Here is a 20,557-nt window from a genome sequence, read left to right as displayed (position 1 = left end):
AGTGTTGTCAAACAAGTCTATGAAATCTATGAAAAAGTTAAATCGACAACACAATTTTATACAGCAGTAGTGGGGGTCCCTGCTTCATCTCTCTCTCAGCTAAGGGGTCCTTGGCCTGAAAAACGTTGAAGACCACTGGTGTACATGTACCATAGACATGTACTAATGTGACAGTGTGACAGATATCCCTTGTGACAACGTTACATTTCTCACACGCTCATTGGCTACATCTGCGGAGATGAACTGGAACATCACGAGCCGTACCACTTTGCCTAAAACGGGGGGTTTAGGGCAAAGTAGTCACTTGGAAACGTTTATTTCACCATAAATAGGAAACAATAGTTCATAACACAAAGTGGAAACCGCGTAGGATTGTTTTTAACATTTGCTCTCCTGCACAAATCCAGTGAAAATGCGATCTATGAAAAGTACGCTCGTTATGTTTCTCCCCCGCGTCCGCCAAGTTGGTTGGTATCGGCTCAAAAAACATGGCCGCAGAGAAACAGTTATGAAGATCGACCGATTAACACGATATTTGCAAAGAAATGAGCCTGTGTGCGACCTAAAGACGAGCTCTCCAAGCTACCGGGCGTACAGGTGAGAACCGCTTTACAGTTCGTCGATATGCTGCATTTGTCCCTTATGAAAATACGACACAAAATGGGGCTCGTTTGCAGTGTTGTCACCCAGTTAGTAATAAGGAAGGACTTGTCTGGAGGCTCCTCGGCCTGTGTTTACTGTATGAGCGCCGGCACCTTAGCGCAAATAACTATTTATTGCGCTTACATAGAACATACAACCAACGTGCACGTTGGTTGTGTGGACTATGTAACCGCAATGAACCGTAGATTTAGTAAGTGTCAATGCATGTATATCGCGTTACGTCAAATGCAGTACCCTGCAGGAATACAAGAACGCTCGCCCCAAAACATGCACGCCCCGAGCCAAATCCGGCGACCTCGGAAAGGTCGCCACCATGGTATTCCTAACGTAGCCTCAGTGAAACTATGCCAAAAATGTACTTTATTCCTAAACGTAACTTCAGTAAACTATGCCTAAAACTAACTTTATTCCTAAACGTAACCTCAGTGAAACTATGCTCAAAACTGACTTTATTTCCTAAACGTAACCTCAGTGAAACTATGCCTAAACCTAACTTTATTCCTCAAAGTATCCTCAGTGAAATTATGTCTAAAACTAACTTTATTGCTAAACGTAACCTCAGTGAAACTATGCCTAAACCTAACCTTATTCCTAAACGTAACGTCAGTGATACTATAATGCCTAAAACTAACATCAATGAGTTACTCCTAACCTTAACCTCAGTAAAACGAATATAAGAGTACACCGCTGGTGGCGACCATGCAAAAAAATGGGGGCGACTGTGTTTTGGGCGAGTTTTCCGGTTATCCCTTGGAGCTATGCATTGTAAAGCTTGAAATACGTCATCATCCATCACACTAGAGGATTCCCCGCAGTGAAGTGACTTCATTACATACAATACTGCCAGTGTTATTATGTAATAATATGCTTTAATAATACGTGGAAACTACAAACAGTTAATGCATTGAGCACTTTTATTAACTTTTGTCACTTTGTTCTAAAAATAGATGACTTTGGACATTATCTTTGTTGTTTTTTTCTTTAAAAAAAAAAAAAAACTTTATTTATAACAATCATGACATACAATACAATACAACACAACACAAATCAAACACAAACAAAGAAGTTATTAATACATCAATAGAACAACATCAGAGCCAGATTTACTAACAGAAAACATTGAAAACATGAACACAAAAGGACAGTTCTCGCAGCTTTCTTATTTTTGGAGTCATAAATTGTTTTAATGTACTGCTTGGCACATTATCTGTGTTGCACCTGTGCAGGTGTGGTATTATGCTCATAGACACTAGACAAGTGTTGCCGGATTTTGTAAGAGAAATAGGTGTCCAGGTCTACGAAAACAAGCCCAACCACTTGAACCCATCGGCCATTTGAAAATAGCTGATCTACAAGCTCACAAAGTGACATGTTGTGAGCTTGTAGATTTGCTATTTTCAGAACTATAGATATAAATATTTGGAATATCTTTGAAACATTTTAACACAAAGCTTGTATGGGGGGTTCCTGGCACAACATTATTTTCAGATGGGGGGTCTGTAGCCTGGGGGTTCTTGACATGAAATTGTTTGAGAACCACTGGTTTAAACGACATTAGTCAGCAAGCCCAAATAAGCAAATGCACTTTAGAAACAAGCCCAAAACACAGCAACCCGCAACTACCAATATTTACAAGCGACTCTACAGAAAGTCACTTACTTATAATAAGCAGACATGGCAACACTGATCATAGAGGGCAAGTTATGAAGTATTGACTTGATTGATCTAACATTTGTCTTATTTGACACATTGTATATAGTCCGTCATTTATATAAACTGACTGACAGTCACTAACTGACAGTCAGTTTATGTAAATAACCACAATGTAGATATCACCACTCACCAGTATTCTCATGAATGTGATCTGATTTAGCTTTAGAATGCTTAGTTATCTGAGGCTTTACTACGAGCCATGACTAATATTGTGCTATAATAACTCAAAAGCCTTTAGTGTTACTGTAAAAGTAGTGCAATTTCTGAACTTTTAACTGGGGTTGAGCCTTTTATTCTTGGATTCAATGCCTCCTTGATTGCTTTACACACTATACAGTGTGTGAGCTTTCTCCAAATCAGATGACGCTAATTAGTTTGGTGATCATGAGCATGGAGACCACATTTTCCTATCTCCTAGACTCCTACTACTAAATATTTACATGTGCTTATCACTCCAGTCAACCACACCGCATCCCTGCTCATTATGTTGTCATTGAGATGCTGTTCAGACTGTGCTGCCATGGTATATGGTAGAGAGAATCAGGAAGACACACTAGTGTTTTTCCTTGTGGTCTGATTACATATAATGTTATAGACTTTTGCTGTTGCGATTTAATCCGATTAATTTAAAGTTTTTAATTTGGTCATACATTTTTCAGAACTTGAACACTTATTCAATTAATTGCCACCTCAGAATTATGAACTACTGTAAATTCCAATCCAGATGCAGATTTGGAAATATTGCAGTTGTGCGATTCAATATTGCAGTTTTGTTCAGCCCTATTTGTTGCAAAACATTTTCATTCACCAATATTTGAGAGCAGTACTTTAGTGAATCTGCAGTAGAGGACAGTGTAGTCATTTCTTCTGTATTCACCAATATTTGAAAGGTGTGAGTTCAGATTAACTGCACCTTGGCTTTTAAAGATGAGTGCTCTGACCAATCACAACAGTTCCTCTTCCACCCATAAAGTCATTGAACAATGTTTCCCAAACATTGGGTCGTGACCCTTTTTGGATTGGGGACCTGTTTTTACGGGGTCACAAGTAAATATCCAGTTTAATTTCTTTTCCTACAATTATTTTATTTATTTCCTCCCCTCACATTTAAAACAAGATTTGAGGTGTTTTCCATTTCCTTGGAGATAAAAAATAAGGATGGTCAAATTATAATTTGCAAAGTGCCTTTTGATCAGTGCTCCTACTGGACTGATCAATGTGATAAATATGAAATGAACTTACCTTGAGGAACATTTCCCAGCCTTTAATCTTACACAGGAGAGCCTTGTCTAACAGTGTAACAGCCTGAAGAGCCTTCACCTCATTTAAAAAAAACAAAAGCTTTCCCTCTGCTTTCTAAAATTCTTTTGTTGTATGTTAATGTGTCCTTGTGCTCAACTTGCTAAACCAAATTCCTTGTATGCACAAATGCACTTGGCCAATAAAATCAGTAAGGGTTTGGCAGGGGATAAATGTGATTGTCTAAAGTTCAGATAGGTGCAGTCGGAAAGTGAGGAAGAAAATTCCCCTCCAGCCTGAGCCATCTCAGAGAATCTGAGAAAGTCTTTCTGTGGTTGCGGAGTGCGCTTGGTTTCCCCTTTCCAGACTCCACAATTTATTGCTATCTGGAGCAACCCAGCTTTTGTCACTTTTGAGAAGTCAAAAAGAAAGGAACACATTAGTTTGACTAATAATTGGACAAAATGTAGAGTTTGATGGGAAGCTACTGTATAATGCCATGTGCTGTAGTGTTCTATGATGGTTGGTGGTGCGGAGTGTTAGCTTAAACGGTTTGTGTGGAGGTCTATTAAGTTGCTCAGTTTTAGTGCTGTTGATGCAGCTGAAATGGCACTTAATCAATATTTTTCAGCCAGGGTTCAGCTTCCAGTGAGTATTTTGCTTGCAGTCTAAAAGCGCTGTTCCTCTGAACTTTTTGCCTGTTAGTTTAATTCCAACTGACCGATGTGCAGTCTTGCAGCATATCTGGAAGGTGTATCATAAAGATTTTTGACTGTACTAAAAATGCTGATGTGGTGTTTTGCTTCTTTCTTTTTAGTTTTTTAACCCTTTCTTTGTGTTTTACGTTTTTGACTCTAATTTTGAAGGACTTTGTAATCAGTTTCGTGAAACGCGCTCTACAAATTAAGTTCAATCGGCCCATTGAGGTATTTTTAGTTGCAAGCTTATTATGAGTTTTAGGTTCATTGTCATGAAATGTTTTAATTAAAACAAATTTGATCAAAGTAAGTAGATTTGAAAAAGCCAGTATAATTCATTTTTGCCCAATAACAAACAGATGCGGCCTAGTGTTACATCAGAACAGCAGAACTAACTTGCATATCGCCGCTGTCAGGCAGAAACCTTGTATGTTCAAAATAGTTATTTTTCAGGAAATGCAAAAAACAAAGCTGTGTGTTCAATGGATCAAATGTAGTTATTATTTAGTCACAAGCTCTTGTTAAATATTTATAAAAAACACAGACAGGCTTCTTCTAAATTAGAAGATCTACACATGGCAAAGTTTTGATATAAAGCGTCCTTGGGTTCATGAAAGGCTCTATTATAAATAAGTTCAAGCTAGTATTATTATTATTATTACACGCTCTCAATGCGTTGTGATGCGACACATTGTGAACATGTAGATTGACTGTTTTTGAATAGTAGGGCATTCATTTACGGGGGGAAAAAAGTTAGAAATATGAAAATACAAATACAAGCTTTCTGCCCAACAACAGCGAACAATATAATTTATAGAGGCAAGTTGTAAATACTAGCACGTTATACATTTTTACATAATACTACACACGCCTGATTATTTGTAGTCATTTTCTGTCAATTGAATACCCAATTAGCCGAATGGTTTCACTCCTGTTTGTCAGAGTACACAGTAAAATCCCACTGTTAATTTAACCCTGAACACTACTGCTAAGGACTCGGAAGTTAAATTATCACAAAGAAACTGTCTGTTGTCACTTTGTAGGTTCATATTGCTAGCTTCCATTGAAAATGACTTGTATCCTAATGCGTTGTTGCCAGTTTCCACTAGTGTGAACACAGCATCAGACCCAGAGTCAATGACTTCACTCCACATAGAAGACTAGATTTGTCTCTGATGGAGCACGAGCTTGTGGCACACACTTGAAAATGTGCCGGTTACTTTGATCAAACTCAAGGCAACGTCATGTGCGTTGATTATTAACCCAGCGTTTGGTTTCACGAGAGTGTATTTAACATTGGAAGCTTAATAAGAAGAACTCGGGGACGTAAACCAGGCATTTAATGTAAACACATGCCATTTGTAAGACTCGGGGAGTTTACATTGGCCAGCAAGCAACTCCAGTGTGGTTTCACATGTGGCTGTATGAGGAGAGCGGAAGGGGGCAGAGGAAGCTTGGATGCTTGCTTAACATTTCCGCTCAATCATAGCCCAAGATCATATCCCCCTGTCAAGATCATATCCCCCCGTCACACACGCCACACATTCTTATATGTAGACGCCACACGTTGCCCTACCTCCAGTCCCGATCCCATTCTTTTGCATTTTGCTTTGGGAAATGATAGCCTAAACCAGGGGGTACCAGACGTTTTTCAGCTCGAGACCCAGAAGAGGAATTTGGCTGGGACTGAGGGACCCAAAATTACATGAAGAATTATGAACTGTATTGCGATCCATAAAAACGGGTCCTATGTTTGTGAAACACTGGCCTAAGCTATTGATAATGGCAAAAGAAGACATTGGGCAGACCAGCTGTAGCTCTGATGATATCGTTAACCGTGTGGTTTTGCATGAACTGGTTTGCATGGTGGAAATGGTGCGACCGAGCATAATGATATGCACTATGTAGGCTACCAATTAAATTCTCTAAGTGAAATATTGCTCCAAGGTGTAGCCTACTTAGACCTAATATAGGCCATGCCAAGCATTATACAACAAGATCAAAATGCAATTCACCACTCCAGTACCTTTAAGCATCTGGGCTCAGTTCAGTGATGAATGAGGAGACATAGTGCTCATGTTGTTTTGTCTTGGGATGAAATAATGACAAACTGATGTGGAATTGGTCCATATACTGTATGTTGTTACTTTATATATTGTATATCCATTATTATTATTTTATGTTTTTGCTCAGTTGATGAAAATGTCAAGGTTGACACTTTGGCTTGACATTGTAATTTCTTGAACAAAGAAAGCCTTCCGGATGAATCGCGAGCAGTAGTTATTTAGTGCTGCAGAAGAGAGTAGAAAGGAGAAGAACAAGGAAAGTGCATCTAAAGTCTGAATAATGAATGCAGACCATATTGTGGATGGAAAGGGATGTGGTTGTGTAATAGTCTGCCGAACATTTCCCTGCTAAATTGTTGGTCTGGCTAGACGTCTTGTTTCCAAGAAAAGTTGATGAAAATTACATACATGTACGGCGTCTAATGACTAACTTTTAGGGAATCTGTAGTCTGTGGAAGCTAAGGTATATTATTATATTAGACTGGTACAGACGTTATTATAGTTCTTGGCAATGTTTAATTTCTAGCAACCCATTTTGGTCACCTTGCGATCGGTACAAATTAGTCACTGTGTAGTAACATCCTCTGGTACCACAGTTAAAGTCTTAATCTGTTGATGGGAGCAGATACAGGGAGGAGAGACAGAACAGACACAAGAGACACACTGTTGTGTCGGACTGACAGTGTGACTGTGATCTTGTTGTCCTAGTCCAGTGTTCTTTGTCTTGTCCTGTGTTTTTCTTTTCTCTTTCTCCGGACTGCGCCCTGGGTCAGTGTAATAACTGGATAACTGGCTCACTACATATACAGTACAGAACCTATGAACCTAGCTATTCTATTATTTGCGTTTACCCACTTAGTTATTACAGGCTTTAAATTACTGATGATTATTTATCAAAAGTATCATTGTATAAATATTTTGTGAAAGCAGTAAGCACCAATAGACATCCCCAAATGTATTGTCAAAAATATTTGATATTTGATTTTGTCCATATCACTCAGCCCTAGTAACAGGCTAGTAAACGTCATAACAGAGCTGTAATTATACACATCTCATATTCCAGTTTTATTCTTTAAAAAGTCATGTCAGGCTGCCTTGGAAACAGTGCCCAATATAGCTCAACAGGAAGTGCTGTAGTGTTCTGTTATGGAGAAGTAGTGTGGTGATCAGGATGGTAACCGTGTCCACAAAGCTTGGCATTGGATGCTGCAACGTGGAAGCCAGCAGGGCTATATAGGCTTAGCTTACATTAAAATATGACATAATCTTTATATACTGTAGGCCGAATGAATAATTAACATGACTGGAGAAGATTTAACTTGACTTGACAGAAGGGTTAACCACATGAACCCTAGCATCCCTATTCTGGGCATCATCATAATAGGCAAACGTTCTGCACAAATGGATGAAGATGAGCTCAGAAAAGGAGCAGTCCACAAAGATTCTGTGAGAACAGCTGATCTATAAGCTCACAGTGCGTTTGCGATTAGAGCCCGACCGATATATCGGTATCGGCAATTATGCAACCATTGTATCCCCGAATTTGTAACCACTGTCAAATGGCGTCCCTGTTTTGGGCATGTCATAGGTAAAAATCTATTCAAATAGCAGATCTACATGCTCACTTTGAGCTATTTTTGAAGAATATTCAATAGGGATTCAGTGTTTAAATAAAATGAATTCTAGTTAAATGTTCTCAAATAGAAACTTTAATCAAGTTTTTCAAATTGATTAAAGATTGGACAAAACATCGGTAATTGGTGGTCTAGGACCCTCCAAAATAGCCATACTCTCAACTACGATCAGCTATTTCCGTTACTTACACAACAAAGTATATAGGGTTTAAGTGATTTAAGCCAATGGCTCGATTATCTCTCAGTATTTGGAAAAATAGAGCCTGCCATGTGCTTGTTTCTGCTGCTGCCTGAGACAGGCTGATGTTGTGAATCTGAAACCCAAGCCCACGCCTTGTCATTCCTCTGCGGTGTCTCCCACCACAGCAGTGGGTGCGGCACGTGCATGAAAGAGACGGCAGAGAGACACTCACTTTCACCCTCTGTCATTTGGCCTTTTTGTGAACACCATCTACCAACACGCACACCTCCCTCCTCCTTCCCACCCCACCTTTGTGCTGATGCCTCTCCCTTCACCCACTCAAACGGTCTCCACCTCGCGCTCCCTCCCTCCCTCCAGTCTGTGTACTTCTCCCTGACGAGCACGTTTTGTGTGCAAACTGTCTTCCCTTGCTGAATCTCTCCTCATCCCACAGCTATGATTTAGGCGTCAGGGTTGCTCTCACAAAACTCCCCAGCCCTGGATTAGGTTACCCTGCCATTACTCACTCGTTCCCCCTGCGAGGGTGCTCCGTGTCAGGCATAAGTGGAGCTTGACTGCCTGCCTCTGCTGCAGTGCCTCCCCTGGCCTGTGGACGGGCGCAGTTCAACCACAGACGCCCCTGGTCTGTGGAGGAGCTCCAGCCGTGGCACAGCCTCCCAGAACATAACACAGTCGAGTGAACAGGAGCCTTGCAGCTGTACTCCTTGCTCCGCTCCGGAGTGGGAAGCATTGCAAACTCCTGAGTGTTGATTAACTCAAGAGCGTCTACAAATGGACCCGAGTTAAATTAACCGAACCGGAGGCAGACCTGTCCTACAGGCCTATTCGATTGTCTCCAGCCTATAAGTGGAAAACAAAACACATCTTCAATCTCTCACGGAGTTACAGCTTGTCGTTAGATCATTGTTTTTGTTTTTTTTGTTTGTGTACATGCCCTGGTTGATGGGCAAGTCACTCAGAAATATGGCTCAGCGAGGCTGTTAGTTGGCACATTGGCTGTGGACCACACAATGGGCCCGGCCCCTCGCATGCGTCACAAATCAGCTGGTGATTTGTGGACCTCATCGTTTTATGGTTATGTAATGTCGGCTCCCCTGACGAGTAAAACGTCTTGTTAAACCCCAGCGCCACCCTATTCCCATAAAAGTGAGTGATGCAGGCAGCAGAAGAGGGCCCAGGCAGCCACCCTGTTAAGGATGGCTTCCCCGCTATATACTGTACACTTGTGTGTGTGTGTCCTGGGACAGTGTGTGTAGTAGTGGTCTAGTGGGCCAGGCCAAAGCATGACGCAGCAGGAATTTCACCGGCAGGGCTTTATCGCTTGATTAATGGAGGCTGAGTGAAACTCTTAAATCTGCTGAAGAATGGTGGGATCCTGTAGGTCTAATATATGGATGCTAACGAGATGGAGAGCGATGGAGAGTGCTCTCTCTCTCTCTGTGTGTGTGTGTGTGTGTGTGTGTGTGTGTGTGTGTGTGTGTGTGTGTGTGTGTGTGTGTGTGTGTGTGTGTTCTTGTGTTGGTGCCCACTGCCCATGCCTTCTCATAGTGTGTTAAGTTTTATGGCAGTTGCATCTCTGCTTGGATCCTCTCCTATAAAGCCTTTTTCATCTGCTCCCGTTAAGTAGCAAGCCCTTTTCTGCTTATCGCCATGCTTTCAGCTCTCTTGTGATTTATTTATCCATGACATATGGTCTTCCTATACGCTGTGTTGTGCAGTAGGATATCGCGGCCACAGTCGTTAGTAAATGGGCCCGGTCTGATGATCCTTTGTAATTGAAAGCGAAGCAGCCGCGTGGGCCAGTAGCTTGTACGCCACTCATCTCTCCAGTTGTTTTACAGTAATGAGACATCTGGGGCCGGGGAAGCGGAGTCGATTGTCGAGGAAGAAACGTTTCACGAGCCTGAGGGTCTTTAGGCCTGTCACTAGACAGACAAAACAGACTAAAACAACTGAGCTGACGGCTTGTTGTTTATTCACCCTTTGGCACTGTTCCATTTGCCACTCTAATGTTTCATTACATTTATTTCATGGGGACACTGATTACGTTTGGAGAATTTAGGACAATATTAAGGCTAGATAGAACTTTTTTCCCTTTTTGCCCTGAAAATAAAGCCTGCTCCAAATCTTTTCTATGTCCCATATCTTACCCCCAAGAGCTTTTTTTCTTTCATATCCATCTGATTAAACTCTACGTCACTGTGACTCAGAAGCAGAGTCTGTCCAGTATTCGATGTTTGAAATAGAACTGATGCCAATTCTGATGTTAGATTGACAAATATTTACTAACATGCCTGGTCTGCATTTTCTTTTACATCTTACGCCTGGGATGAGGAGTGCTTTCCTGTGTAGATTATGCCAATACATCTGCTGACATTTCTTTTTCTTTTCTTCTTAGTTAAATGAATCGCCGTTCCTTGGACTGTGCTCACAGCAGATACACAAATAGTGTAGAGATGACACGGCAAGAGAACTTACTCACTCAAGACATGCTAACTAAGTTTGAAACGCAGATGTTTTGTTTATTAATATTTACATGCCAAGGAACGTATCGGTCTCTTGGCCAATACGTCATGCTTTCTTGGGTCTAAGAGTGTCGTCACTTAGAGCTATTTGACCGTTTTTATGTAAGTACCACTTGGGGGGGGCATACTTTGTCTCTGTGTTAGCAACTCCTATTGGCTGGGGTGGCACCTATCTAATTAGGTATTATTATGCAATTAGTTCATGCACTTTGTGTCTCCTCCCCTCCTTTCTTTTATATTATTCTTTTTATTATTACCTGTCTCTTAACTGCACATTGGTGGGCATGTGCAATTAAAAATTTCACTCACATTACTTGTTATGTGATGTGATAATTGTAGTTGAATGGAAGGAGTAGGACCGAGGCGCTTTGTCCTCACGGTGGGGGCTCCTCACTGGCAGTTGAGCCAGAAGGGTACAACAGCAGTGGAAGTACAGAAATGTGTGGGGGGGACTAATTGGCATAAAAACTAAATTAATAAGGGAAAAAAGGGTAAAAATAATTAGGTACTCTAAATAAATGACATGAGACAGTACAAAATGGGCATTTCAGAGACAGTTTGAATGGGCACACATTAAATCTAACAAATGTATAAAACAAACTTTAATACAGCCTTCGTTCACATGTCAAAGATTTTTGTTTGTGAAAAATAAGTTTTAAAAGCCTTTTAGCCTGCTATACAACTACCTATCTGCAGTTGATAAATGTCATCTTATTTGCCGTTGGCAGTGCCAGTCAACAAGGCGAATATGGTACATTACCAATGTACGGCCGATATAGCGATGCATCCCTTAAAAAAAAGTGGGGGAAAAAAAAGAGTCAAGACTACTTCAAAACCATTTTAAATGGTGTGGAGAGGGGGGGGGGGGGGACAAGAGGGTCTCGTCTGTCAGGGTGGTATGGAGTGTGCTATTGCTCATGTTTTGTGTACAGTGCTGGGAAAAAGTGACTACACTACAATCCCTTGAAGGCCTTTGTTTTTTCCATCATAGTTTAGACTTACGGGTACCGTTTTCAGGGGGTGTGTACATGATTGATGAAAGAGTGAGCCTTGGGATGGCCATGGTGTCTGGAGAGTTGACCTGGGTCTCTTCATTCCCAGAGAATTATTTTTCCACTTCACTCAAAGTAGTAGTCAAGCCACCAGTGCAGCGACGGAGAACGCCCTCCCCTGCTAGCTTGGCAGCTTCCCACGAGTAAACATGGCAGGTGGGATGCCTTTAGCTGGAATACCTTGTGCTCAGGTATTCAAATGCAATGCATTCTGGGATAGATGTCTGGCTTCAGATTTAGTGAGACATTATTAAATCTGAATGAGTATTCTTTTTTTTGTTTTGTTAGACTAATGAAGGAACATGGATTATTGGATCAATTTGACTCAAATTAAATAAAATTGAATCAAAGTTTTCATAGTTTTACGGTTCAATGTAAATGTTGGAGGTTCACCATTATTCATTTGTTGGGTAACTTACTACTGTATATCAATGCAAAGTATATTTAACAATGATGAACTTTGAGAAGATAAAGTGTGACAATCCTTACTTTGCAGAACGTGAGGTTTCAGAAACACAGTTCAAGACAATAAACTATTGTACCAAAACGTTTTGATCAATCAAAAACATACCAAATGTTGTAGTTGTGAGGATCCTTTACTTAAAATATCTGTATTTCAATGATCCTACTAGTTCCTGCACTCGGTCACATGTGGTACTTAGCCTCCTGTGTTGCTGTCTCATCCTGTCTTCTTGCTCATGTCTTCCTTCAGCCCAGAGGAAGGGTGACCTGGCAGTGCCTTAAGGCCAGTCTGCAGCAACATCCCAGTTAGAGTTTGACACGCTAAGCCCAGAACAGCCCACCAGAGACCTCTGAATAACTGCTTTTCACAACCAGAAAAGCACCTCAGATGTTTGAGGAGGATTTGTCTTTATAGTTATGAATTGGTTTTCCCTTGTCTCAGAGCTTGGCGTTAAACAAACACTCACAACAAGGTCAGTTGGTAGAATACATTTATCTGTGTGTGTGTGTGTATATGTTTTTCTCAGTATGATGAAATAAGTTCTATAGTTGTCTCATGCTCTCTCTCTCTCTCTGGCTCTCTCTCTCACACACACACACATATGCACACACACGTGCGCGCCCACACCACACCACCATTAATTCATCTTTGATCCCTCCGAGGAAAGAATACCCTCACACTTTGGAGAAGGTATGAATCCGACTGACTAACCTTGGCATAGATACTTGCGAGGCTTAAGTTTAACGCCGTCCTGCTGTAATCCATTATTTGGTAGGTTTTCAGAGCTAGCGATAGCGAGGTTCAGCATGTACCTGTCAGTACTAAATGATTGCTCATTTCCTGCTGGGGGAGTGGAGTGTTGTAATGGCAAACAGCTGCTTCGGCCGGACCCTACCTTCTTCGTCTGTTTTGCTGTTCTCTCAAGCGAAATCCCCCATCTTCCCCCCCACACACACACCTCATGTCGTTCCAAGTCCAGCACATTCCTGTATGCTGTATTACTATACAGTGTAAAGCTTATTTGGCCATGTCATGTGCTACCTGCTGCTTTATGAGCTGATATCCCAATACATGCATAACTTACTCCGCTCGTCTACCTCAATGTTAGTGCTGTGCAATTGTCTAGAGTCTCTTGTCCCGAAATGTATGTTTTGTAATGTTGTTGCAATTATTATGTCCATGTGTATGTTATTGTTAGTCCTACATTAATTATTGTTTACCTTAAGTTGACGGTCACATTCCTTGGATGCACATCACACATGGCAGTAATGTGCGTTCTGATTGATGTCCTCACTCACCTTGATGATGCCTCTGTGACACATTGGTCTCTGTAGGCCCCATTAGCAGGAAAATAGAGCATCTATCTTTTATGATTAACGCTGTATTAAGGTTTTGTCAGTGAACTAACGGAGACTGCGAGTGTTCTCGGGTGTTTGTTCACTGACGGATGAACTTAGCATCCGCTCGGAGCGCACCGGCGCCGCTCCCATGCGTGTCGTCGAGCGCATGACAATCTGTTTTATTCTTCAGTTACTTTCTTCTTTGATTAGCTAAATGCTCCATCGATCCGCCAAGTTGAAGCGGCGCAAGCCGGGCCAGCCATATTTATCACATGTTCGGAGAGAGCATCACGCAGGATGTTGCCTCTCCTACGGGCCTGTCCCACTTTCATCGGAAAACGATAAACATAAATCTGTGGAATGTGTCCCTGTAATGTAAGTCTGTGTGTGTGTGTGTGTGTGTGTGTGTGTGTGTGGCTGGGGGGGGGGGGGTGGAGGGGCAGTAAGGCTGATCAGGTCTGCTTTCCCTAGGTAGTGGAATTAGAGAGCTATGGCTCTGTACGGTTTGCTGACATTTGAGGAAAAAAAGCCCACCTTCAGCAAAGGCAGACTTGCAAATCAGTGTCACAAGTGCAGGCTTGGTGTTTTTTCTTTTAAAGAGGGAGGGGAGTATGTGAAAGCTTCTTAGGGCCTCCTCAGCACCGCGGAAAGGGACCCGGGGTAGGACAAGCCGCCTCCCTGCCGAATAACAGCTAATTAACAAAGTAATTAAGATGGGAATCTCGGCTCAGAGACGGATTCTAAATTGTCTATATATTCCAATCAGACTTCAAAAGCAAATCCCTTCCATTCATGAAAGGAGGAGGGTGAATTAAATCGTTCAAAGCCTTTCCTTCCCATTATCCTGCCGCGTGTCACACAAGGGACATCTGTTGAAAAGAGCATGACAATGTTACAGCCAGTGAAGGCCCTTCACCGCTCCCATCACAAGAGACTGTTCATAATGCATTCGCTATACATATTTCAGCCCGGGCAAGTTTATTTCAATAAATAATGTCACCCCAAGGACATGCTTCGATTCAACTGTAAGCCGAACCATATTGTTATCTCATTCCTCATGTGGCGAATGATAGATTAACAAATATTTTATAAACAGTCCATTGAGCGTGTCCGTAGCTTTATCACCACTACGCACTGCCAAAATAACCTCTCCTCATGATGGATGTGTTTTTCTGTTTTACTCCTGTGCTGCCGGCTCAGTTATACAGGCATAACATAACACTGGTTCTCATCAGGGAATTTCATATTGTGGGTATATCGACAATATAGAGAATTATGCACCTGGTCCAATCCCGCTGTCTGATTCCGGCTGGCGGTTGGGCTTTTTGCTTGTCCGTGATGTTGAGTTTGTCAGTGGTCCATGATCCCTTTCCTGAACTACCTCTTGTAGTCGGTTATTTCATCTTACTTGGCCTGGTTGTACATTGCTCTTTCTCATGGGTCATGTAAACATCTTGGTCAGTGCAGTGGTTGGGAGTCCTCAGAATAGACACTCCATCTGCCAGTTCATTTGTCTTGGTGTTGCAGTCTCTGTTGAAATCATCAAGCTCAAAGAGCATTCGTCATGGTTTTAACTGGTATTCCTCTTCTGTGTGTGTGTGTGTGTGTGTGTGTGTGTGTGTGTTTAACCCTTGTGCCCAGTCTCGTCACGTGACAGGAATAGGGTCCTTGCAGTATTGGGACTTACTGGTGATAAGTGTTTCGCTGCCCAGTGTACAAAGCAAACCTCTGTTTCCTGAGCTGTCTTGTGCAATTTGTGTCGAGCTCAGCGCAGTGCCAGAACATTTCTCTCCACGTTTCCGAGGCTGTACTTGCAGAAAAGCATGCTGGGTGAAGACGGAGATGGGAAGTCTTACCATAGTTCATGATGAATTACAGGCCACCTTTTCATTTCCCTATTCCGTAATCTTATTCCTCACATACTGAAAAAAGGAGGTTACTTTCATGTGATTCACAACATGCATAAATTGGCCAAAAATGTATTAAGAAATTTCTGTCACTGTAAATATATTTAGTGCCATACAGCAGTGTCATCTCTCTCTCTCTTTCTCTCTCTCCTATTACATAACACATTTTTTTAATTTGATCAAATACAGTGTATATACTGTATTTATTTATATAGGATAACTTTCCATTTGAGTCCCAGGGCTTTAATGGCGTGTTGCAGGACAAACGCTGATGTAGGTAAAGGTCTGTTCAGTGTTGCCTACTGTCTAGTACACGTGCGCGCGCACACACACACACACACACACACACACACACACACACACACACACACACACACACACACACACACACACACACACACACACACACACACACACACACACACACACTGACTGTATTACCCTCTAAGTGAATATTTTCCTTTCTGCTCTAGTTTACCTATAAATGCCAGCCTTTTGCGCCGCTGTAGAAATAAGTCACATCACCCCAAATGGCTTCCTCTTCTCTTTCCTCTCAGGCAGGAAGGGGTTACTCTCCATGTTTCCTGTCCTATTCCCAGGGCTCTTGCTACGTTCTGATTGCCTTCTTGATGTTTAACATTCCCAGGCTCCTATAACCTTCTGGCTTGCTCGCAACGTCCAAGAGCCGTCCCAGGTGAACTGGTGGGCGAGCCTCCTGTTTTTTAAGGATGAAATCTCAGTTCTTTTCCCCCCTCTTCTCATTCTCATATGAGCAGGGGGACAGTGGGGGCTGAGAGGTGTGTGTGTGTGTGTGTGTGTGTGTGTGTGTGTGTGTGTGTGTGTGTGTGTGTGTGTGTGTGTGTGTGTGTGTGTGTGTGTGTGTGTGTGTGTGTGTGTGTGTGTGTGTGTGTGTGTGTGTGTGTGTGTGTGTGTGTGTGTGTGTGTGTGTGTGTGTGGTGTGGGGGCATTCTTTTTTTTTCATTGCATTCCTTAGTGCAAAGGGTCTATGGGAAAGCATGCATTTTCCCAAGTTCCCGACCCATGTTTGGTTTGCAATTGCCTTTCTTGTGAAACTGGGGGGAGAGTGGGGACTGAGGGTTGATGTAAGCCTTGATTTTAAGTGCGAATAAACAACGGGCTGAATTACAGTGTCTAATGGAATAGACGTGAGGTGAACTTGATTCAATCAATCTCAGTTGTGCATAGTTCGTAGTACTTGAAACAAATAATTCTTGTGAAAAATGTACCGAATCACGTTTGTCTTTATTTACCCTAGTCTGTGTCTCCCGTCGATCTCATTCCCACGTTTCGTGAATGCATCTTCGTCGCCCCACGCTCCTTTCCCACGCAGAAACCCCACCCCGCTCTCACGAGGCACCTGATCGACGGCCTTGTTATGTTGTTATCTTGTCTAAGCCAATGGAGTTTTCACATCAGTCATAAAACAAACCTGATCCAGATTGAGCGCACTGGCCTGCGCGGAGGCTGCGGTGTGGATATGACCCAGGAGCAGAGCTGGGCCAAGCCAGGCTATATTTAGTCCAGTGATGCTCGGGCTAATTGCCCTCCCAGGCCTAATCATTTCCAGGCTCTGAGGCTCAGAAACGACTGGAGGGGAAGGCCAAGCCCCCGCTAACCTCATGTTAAAGAGATGTCGACATCCACGGGACTGTCTGAGAGCTGCACAGACAAGACAAGGCAAATTAGCACAGTATGCTCTCTGGCCTATAACCAGCTTGGGTTTAGTATTACAGTCTATACTACTCTATATATTGTAGATATTATGTTGGCACAGTTGTTATACTGCAGAATCAGAAACGTAAACAATTTAGTCACAATCTGCCACTGGAAACAATGGTTTAGTTTGATTTGTCCAACTGTTAGTACTACAATATATTGTATTCTCCCCAATATGACTGATGTATAACAATAACAAGAACAATTTGATGTAATATAGAAAATGTTCAAATTTAAACAAAGTACGGGGAAATATCAACAAAGTACGGGAAAATATGTCGCCAAAATGATCTTCCCATTATTGATTCCAGTCTGTTTCCAGTAAATACGGCCAAACTGTATGACATGTACTACAGGCACATATTGTGTAGTGTAATTAATTACTATCGAGACAATAAATACAGTATGTATATTTAGTCGTAAAATGTTATGCTGCTCCTATGTTATCCAGCGCTGGGTAGTAGATAATATATACTGTCCTACACTGTAGCTAATCTACATTGTCCTGCACTGTAGCTAATATACATACACTGCACTCCACTGTCCTGCACAGCAGTTAGTTTCCTTACACTGTCTTCCACTGTAGCTAGCTTACACTGTCATGCACTGTAGCTAGCCTACTGTACATTTGTCATGCACTGTCACTAGCCTGCATTGTCCTGCACCCCAGGTAGCCTAGTTTGACAATGTACGGACAACTTGGACAATAGCTGCTTGAGTGCCCCCGCCCTGCCAACGTAGCTGTAATGTGATGTTTATACAGAACACTGGTATTTTGCTGTTTTTCTATGCTTGTGAATGTGCGAGTAGGCAACTGAGCATGCATGCAAATGTGTGGGGAGGTATTGTGTGTGTGAGTGCGTGCGCGTAGGGTTACACGGTTTCCTGTGTGGTTCCTGTCCTCAGGCTTGCCCCGGTGAAGCGGGGGGCACATGATAGCCGGGGGTCAGAGGGTGGGGGCTCTACGGTGAGAGGAGAGAAGGGAGGAGCCAGGCAGAATAGTGAGAGGTAGACTGACTGATGCTCTGCCGCAGGAAAGGGGCTTCCTTCCTGACCCGACTCTCATAGGCATGCTGGAAAACTGGACTCTGGTCTTTTTCCATCTTTCTCTCTCACTCTCACACACACACACACACACACACACACACACACACACACACACACACACACACAGAGGCTGAACCAGGTGAGCGATGACGAAATTGATGTGGGAAGACTTAAACACTTTAATAGGCTGTCGCCTAATAGGTCACTTGCAACATATAGCTGCACTGTAGCCTGGCAGTGATTAGTGGGATTACTCTGCACTAATCTAGGAGTAAATTAAACCAATTACTGTAGTCTACACGGTCCACTACAAGGAATCTACTCACTTTAGTGTTAAATCTATGCGTTAGAATAGGGCCCAATTAGGTCATACTTGAATGAATCATCTTAAAGAAGTTTGTAGCCTGAACGTACCTCCTCAAAAGCCCAACGCTAACATCCTTGTCATGTGCTGCGTTGTCGAGATGTGAGCTCAGTCAACGCCAGGAGCACGAGAGAAAGGGAGAGTAAGAACTGTTTGTCAGCTTTTTAAAACCCTGAAATTGATTCTTCTTCTCCGCTCTTTATTCTAATGACAAGCTAATCCCGCTCTCCTGTTTCCCTCTGTTATAAATAGACCCTCTCACCCCCCAACACCCCCCCCCCCCACCCCACCACCACCGGGTTCTGCTTGCGAAAATTAGCTCTCCTGATGAGTCTGTGCTCTCAGCAATCAATTTGCCACGCTAAGTCCCTCCAAAAAGGTTACCTGTGGCAACGGAGTTCCGACCACGCAGCCCCGACTACGCCCGCCTCTCCTGCCAATTTCTATTCAGCTAATTAAATAAATGGCCTCGTTTGAAGAGTCAGCTGAATGAAATGTCAAAATATTGATGTTAAATTGTTACGTGATTTCAGGGCATTTGTTATATGGAGAGGCGGATGGGCAGTGGAAAGCGGTGCATAGGATAAGTGGGCGTGCCTGGCCTGCCGCGGGGATGCTTTAATGATATTAGTAGAGATCTGATTATTTATGAGGCCGTAAGTTATTCGTGCTCGGCAGCATCCGGCAGCTATCCACCATCACAGCGGGTAAAGTGGTTGGTCCAACCTGTGATAGCCAGGTAGCTAATAACCCGCTGCCATGTGAGCGTTTTGGAAAATCAACTCTTCACTCCAGACTTCATTACCTGTAGCGCAGGGGGTCTCAATTATTTTCATGTCAAGGACCCCCAAATTGATACGAAATAAGCCACGGAAAGAGACAAGATCTTAGTTGTTATTCTACTGTCTACTGTGGGTGGCGAGAGTGAAACCTATGATATGAATAATCAATCATTCTTATACAGTAAAGTGTTAAACCTGGCATCCCTATTTTGGGCATGTCAGAGGCAAACATGTTCAAAAATAGCTAAAAAGCAGATCTACGAGCAGATCCACAAGCTTGTAGATTGTCTATATATTCGCAATTTTTGCTTAAGTGGTTAAAATGTTGCTTATTTATTTAGCTGGGGACCCCCTGGAATCCCCTCAAGGACCCCACGTTTGAGAACCACTGCTTTTGGCTGACCAGGTGCAACAATAAACCTCATTTAATCCTTTGTCGGAGACTTCGATGAGGTCCTTTGGCATTCGCGTGCCATACTTGGGATTAAACCGCCGTTACGTTTAGCCTGCTACCTTTTGACTTGCCTCTCCTCTTTCACCGTCTCCTTTTTACACCGCTGCGGCAATGCTAATGGCATGTTTATTTTAGCCCTCCTCCAGCCACCCTGCAGCTGACCTGCAGGATCGTATCTGAGGTGTGCAGGAATGCTGCCTGCTGTAGCCATGGGTGATATTGTTTTTCTTGCGCCCCCCCCCCCCCCCCCCCTTCCTCTCCCCAGACCTCACCTTCAACCACTCCCCCCCCCCCCCCCTCTTACTCTCCCTCATGCCTCCTCCCACTCACACCTCCCTCCCTCTCTCCTTGGCCAGTCACCTCCATGTAATGATATCCAACTTCACAAGACGGGCCGCTGGGGAGAGGCTGCTTGTGTTTTTACTGCTTTAGGCCCGTGTAACAACCTTCCCTATCGGTGACCCCCGTCCCCGTCCCCTCGCTCCCTCTCTGTGATGGGAGTCAGAACATGAGCCAGCCTCTGACCTTTGACCTTCTGAGCTCCTCCTATGAATGGTACTAAAAGTTGTTGTCAACTGGTTAAAGTGAAAAACACTTGTCTTTGAGGATTTTGTATTGAACGATGGATGCTGGATATAGAGATGGGAAGAGGATTCTTTTGGATGGACTGT

At 42.9% G+C, this 20,557-nt stretch overlaps 1 protein-coding gene across 3 annotated transcripts in view; it reads left to right on the top strand.

The window, feature by feature from the left end:
- The window catches only part of znf438 (zinc finger protein 438), a 62,420-nt gene that overhangs the window by 919 nt on the left and 40,944 nt on the right, over positions 1 to 20,557 (top strand). For 2 of the 3 annotated variants that reach the window (XM_084048972.1, XM_084048970.1), the window contains exon 1: positions 482 to 597. The exons of the other annotated variant lie outside the window; for it this stretch is intronic. The gene's annotated coding sequence lies outside the window, so the exon portion shown is untranslated. Of the gene's footprint in view, positions 1 to 481; positions 598 to 20,557 lie in introns of those variants that run through there. 3 annotated transcript variants of the gene reach the window in all.

This window comes from Gymnoscopelus microlampas, assembly GCF_963454915.1.
Source record: "Gymnoscopelus microlampas genome assembly, chromosome: 22".
NCBI lineage: Eukaryota > Metazoa > Chordata > Actinopteri > Myctophiformes > Myctophidae > Gymnoscopelus > Gymnoscopelus microlampas.
The sequence above is the reverse complement of the archived record's forward strand: the minus strand, read 5'-3'. Positions and strand labels throughout refer to the sequence as shown.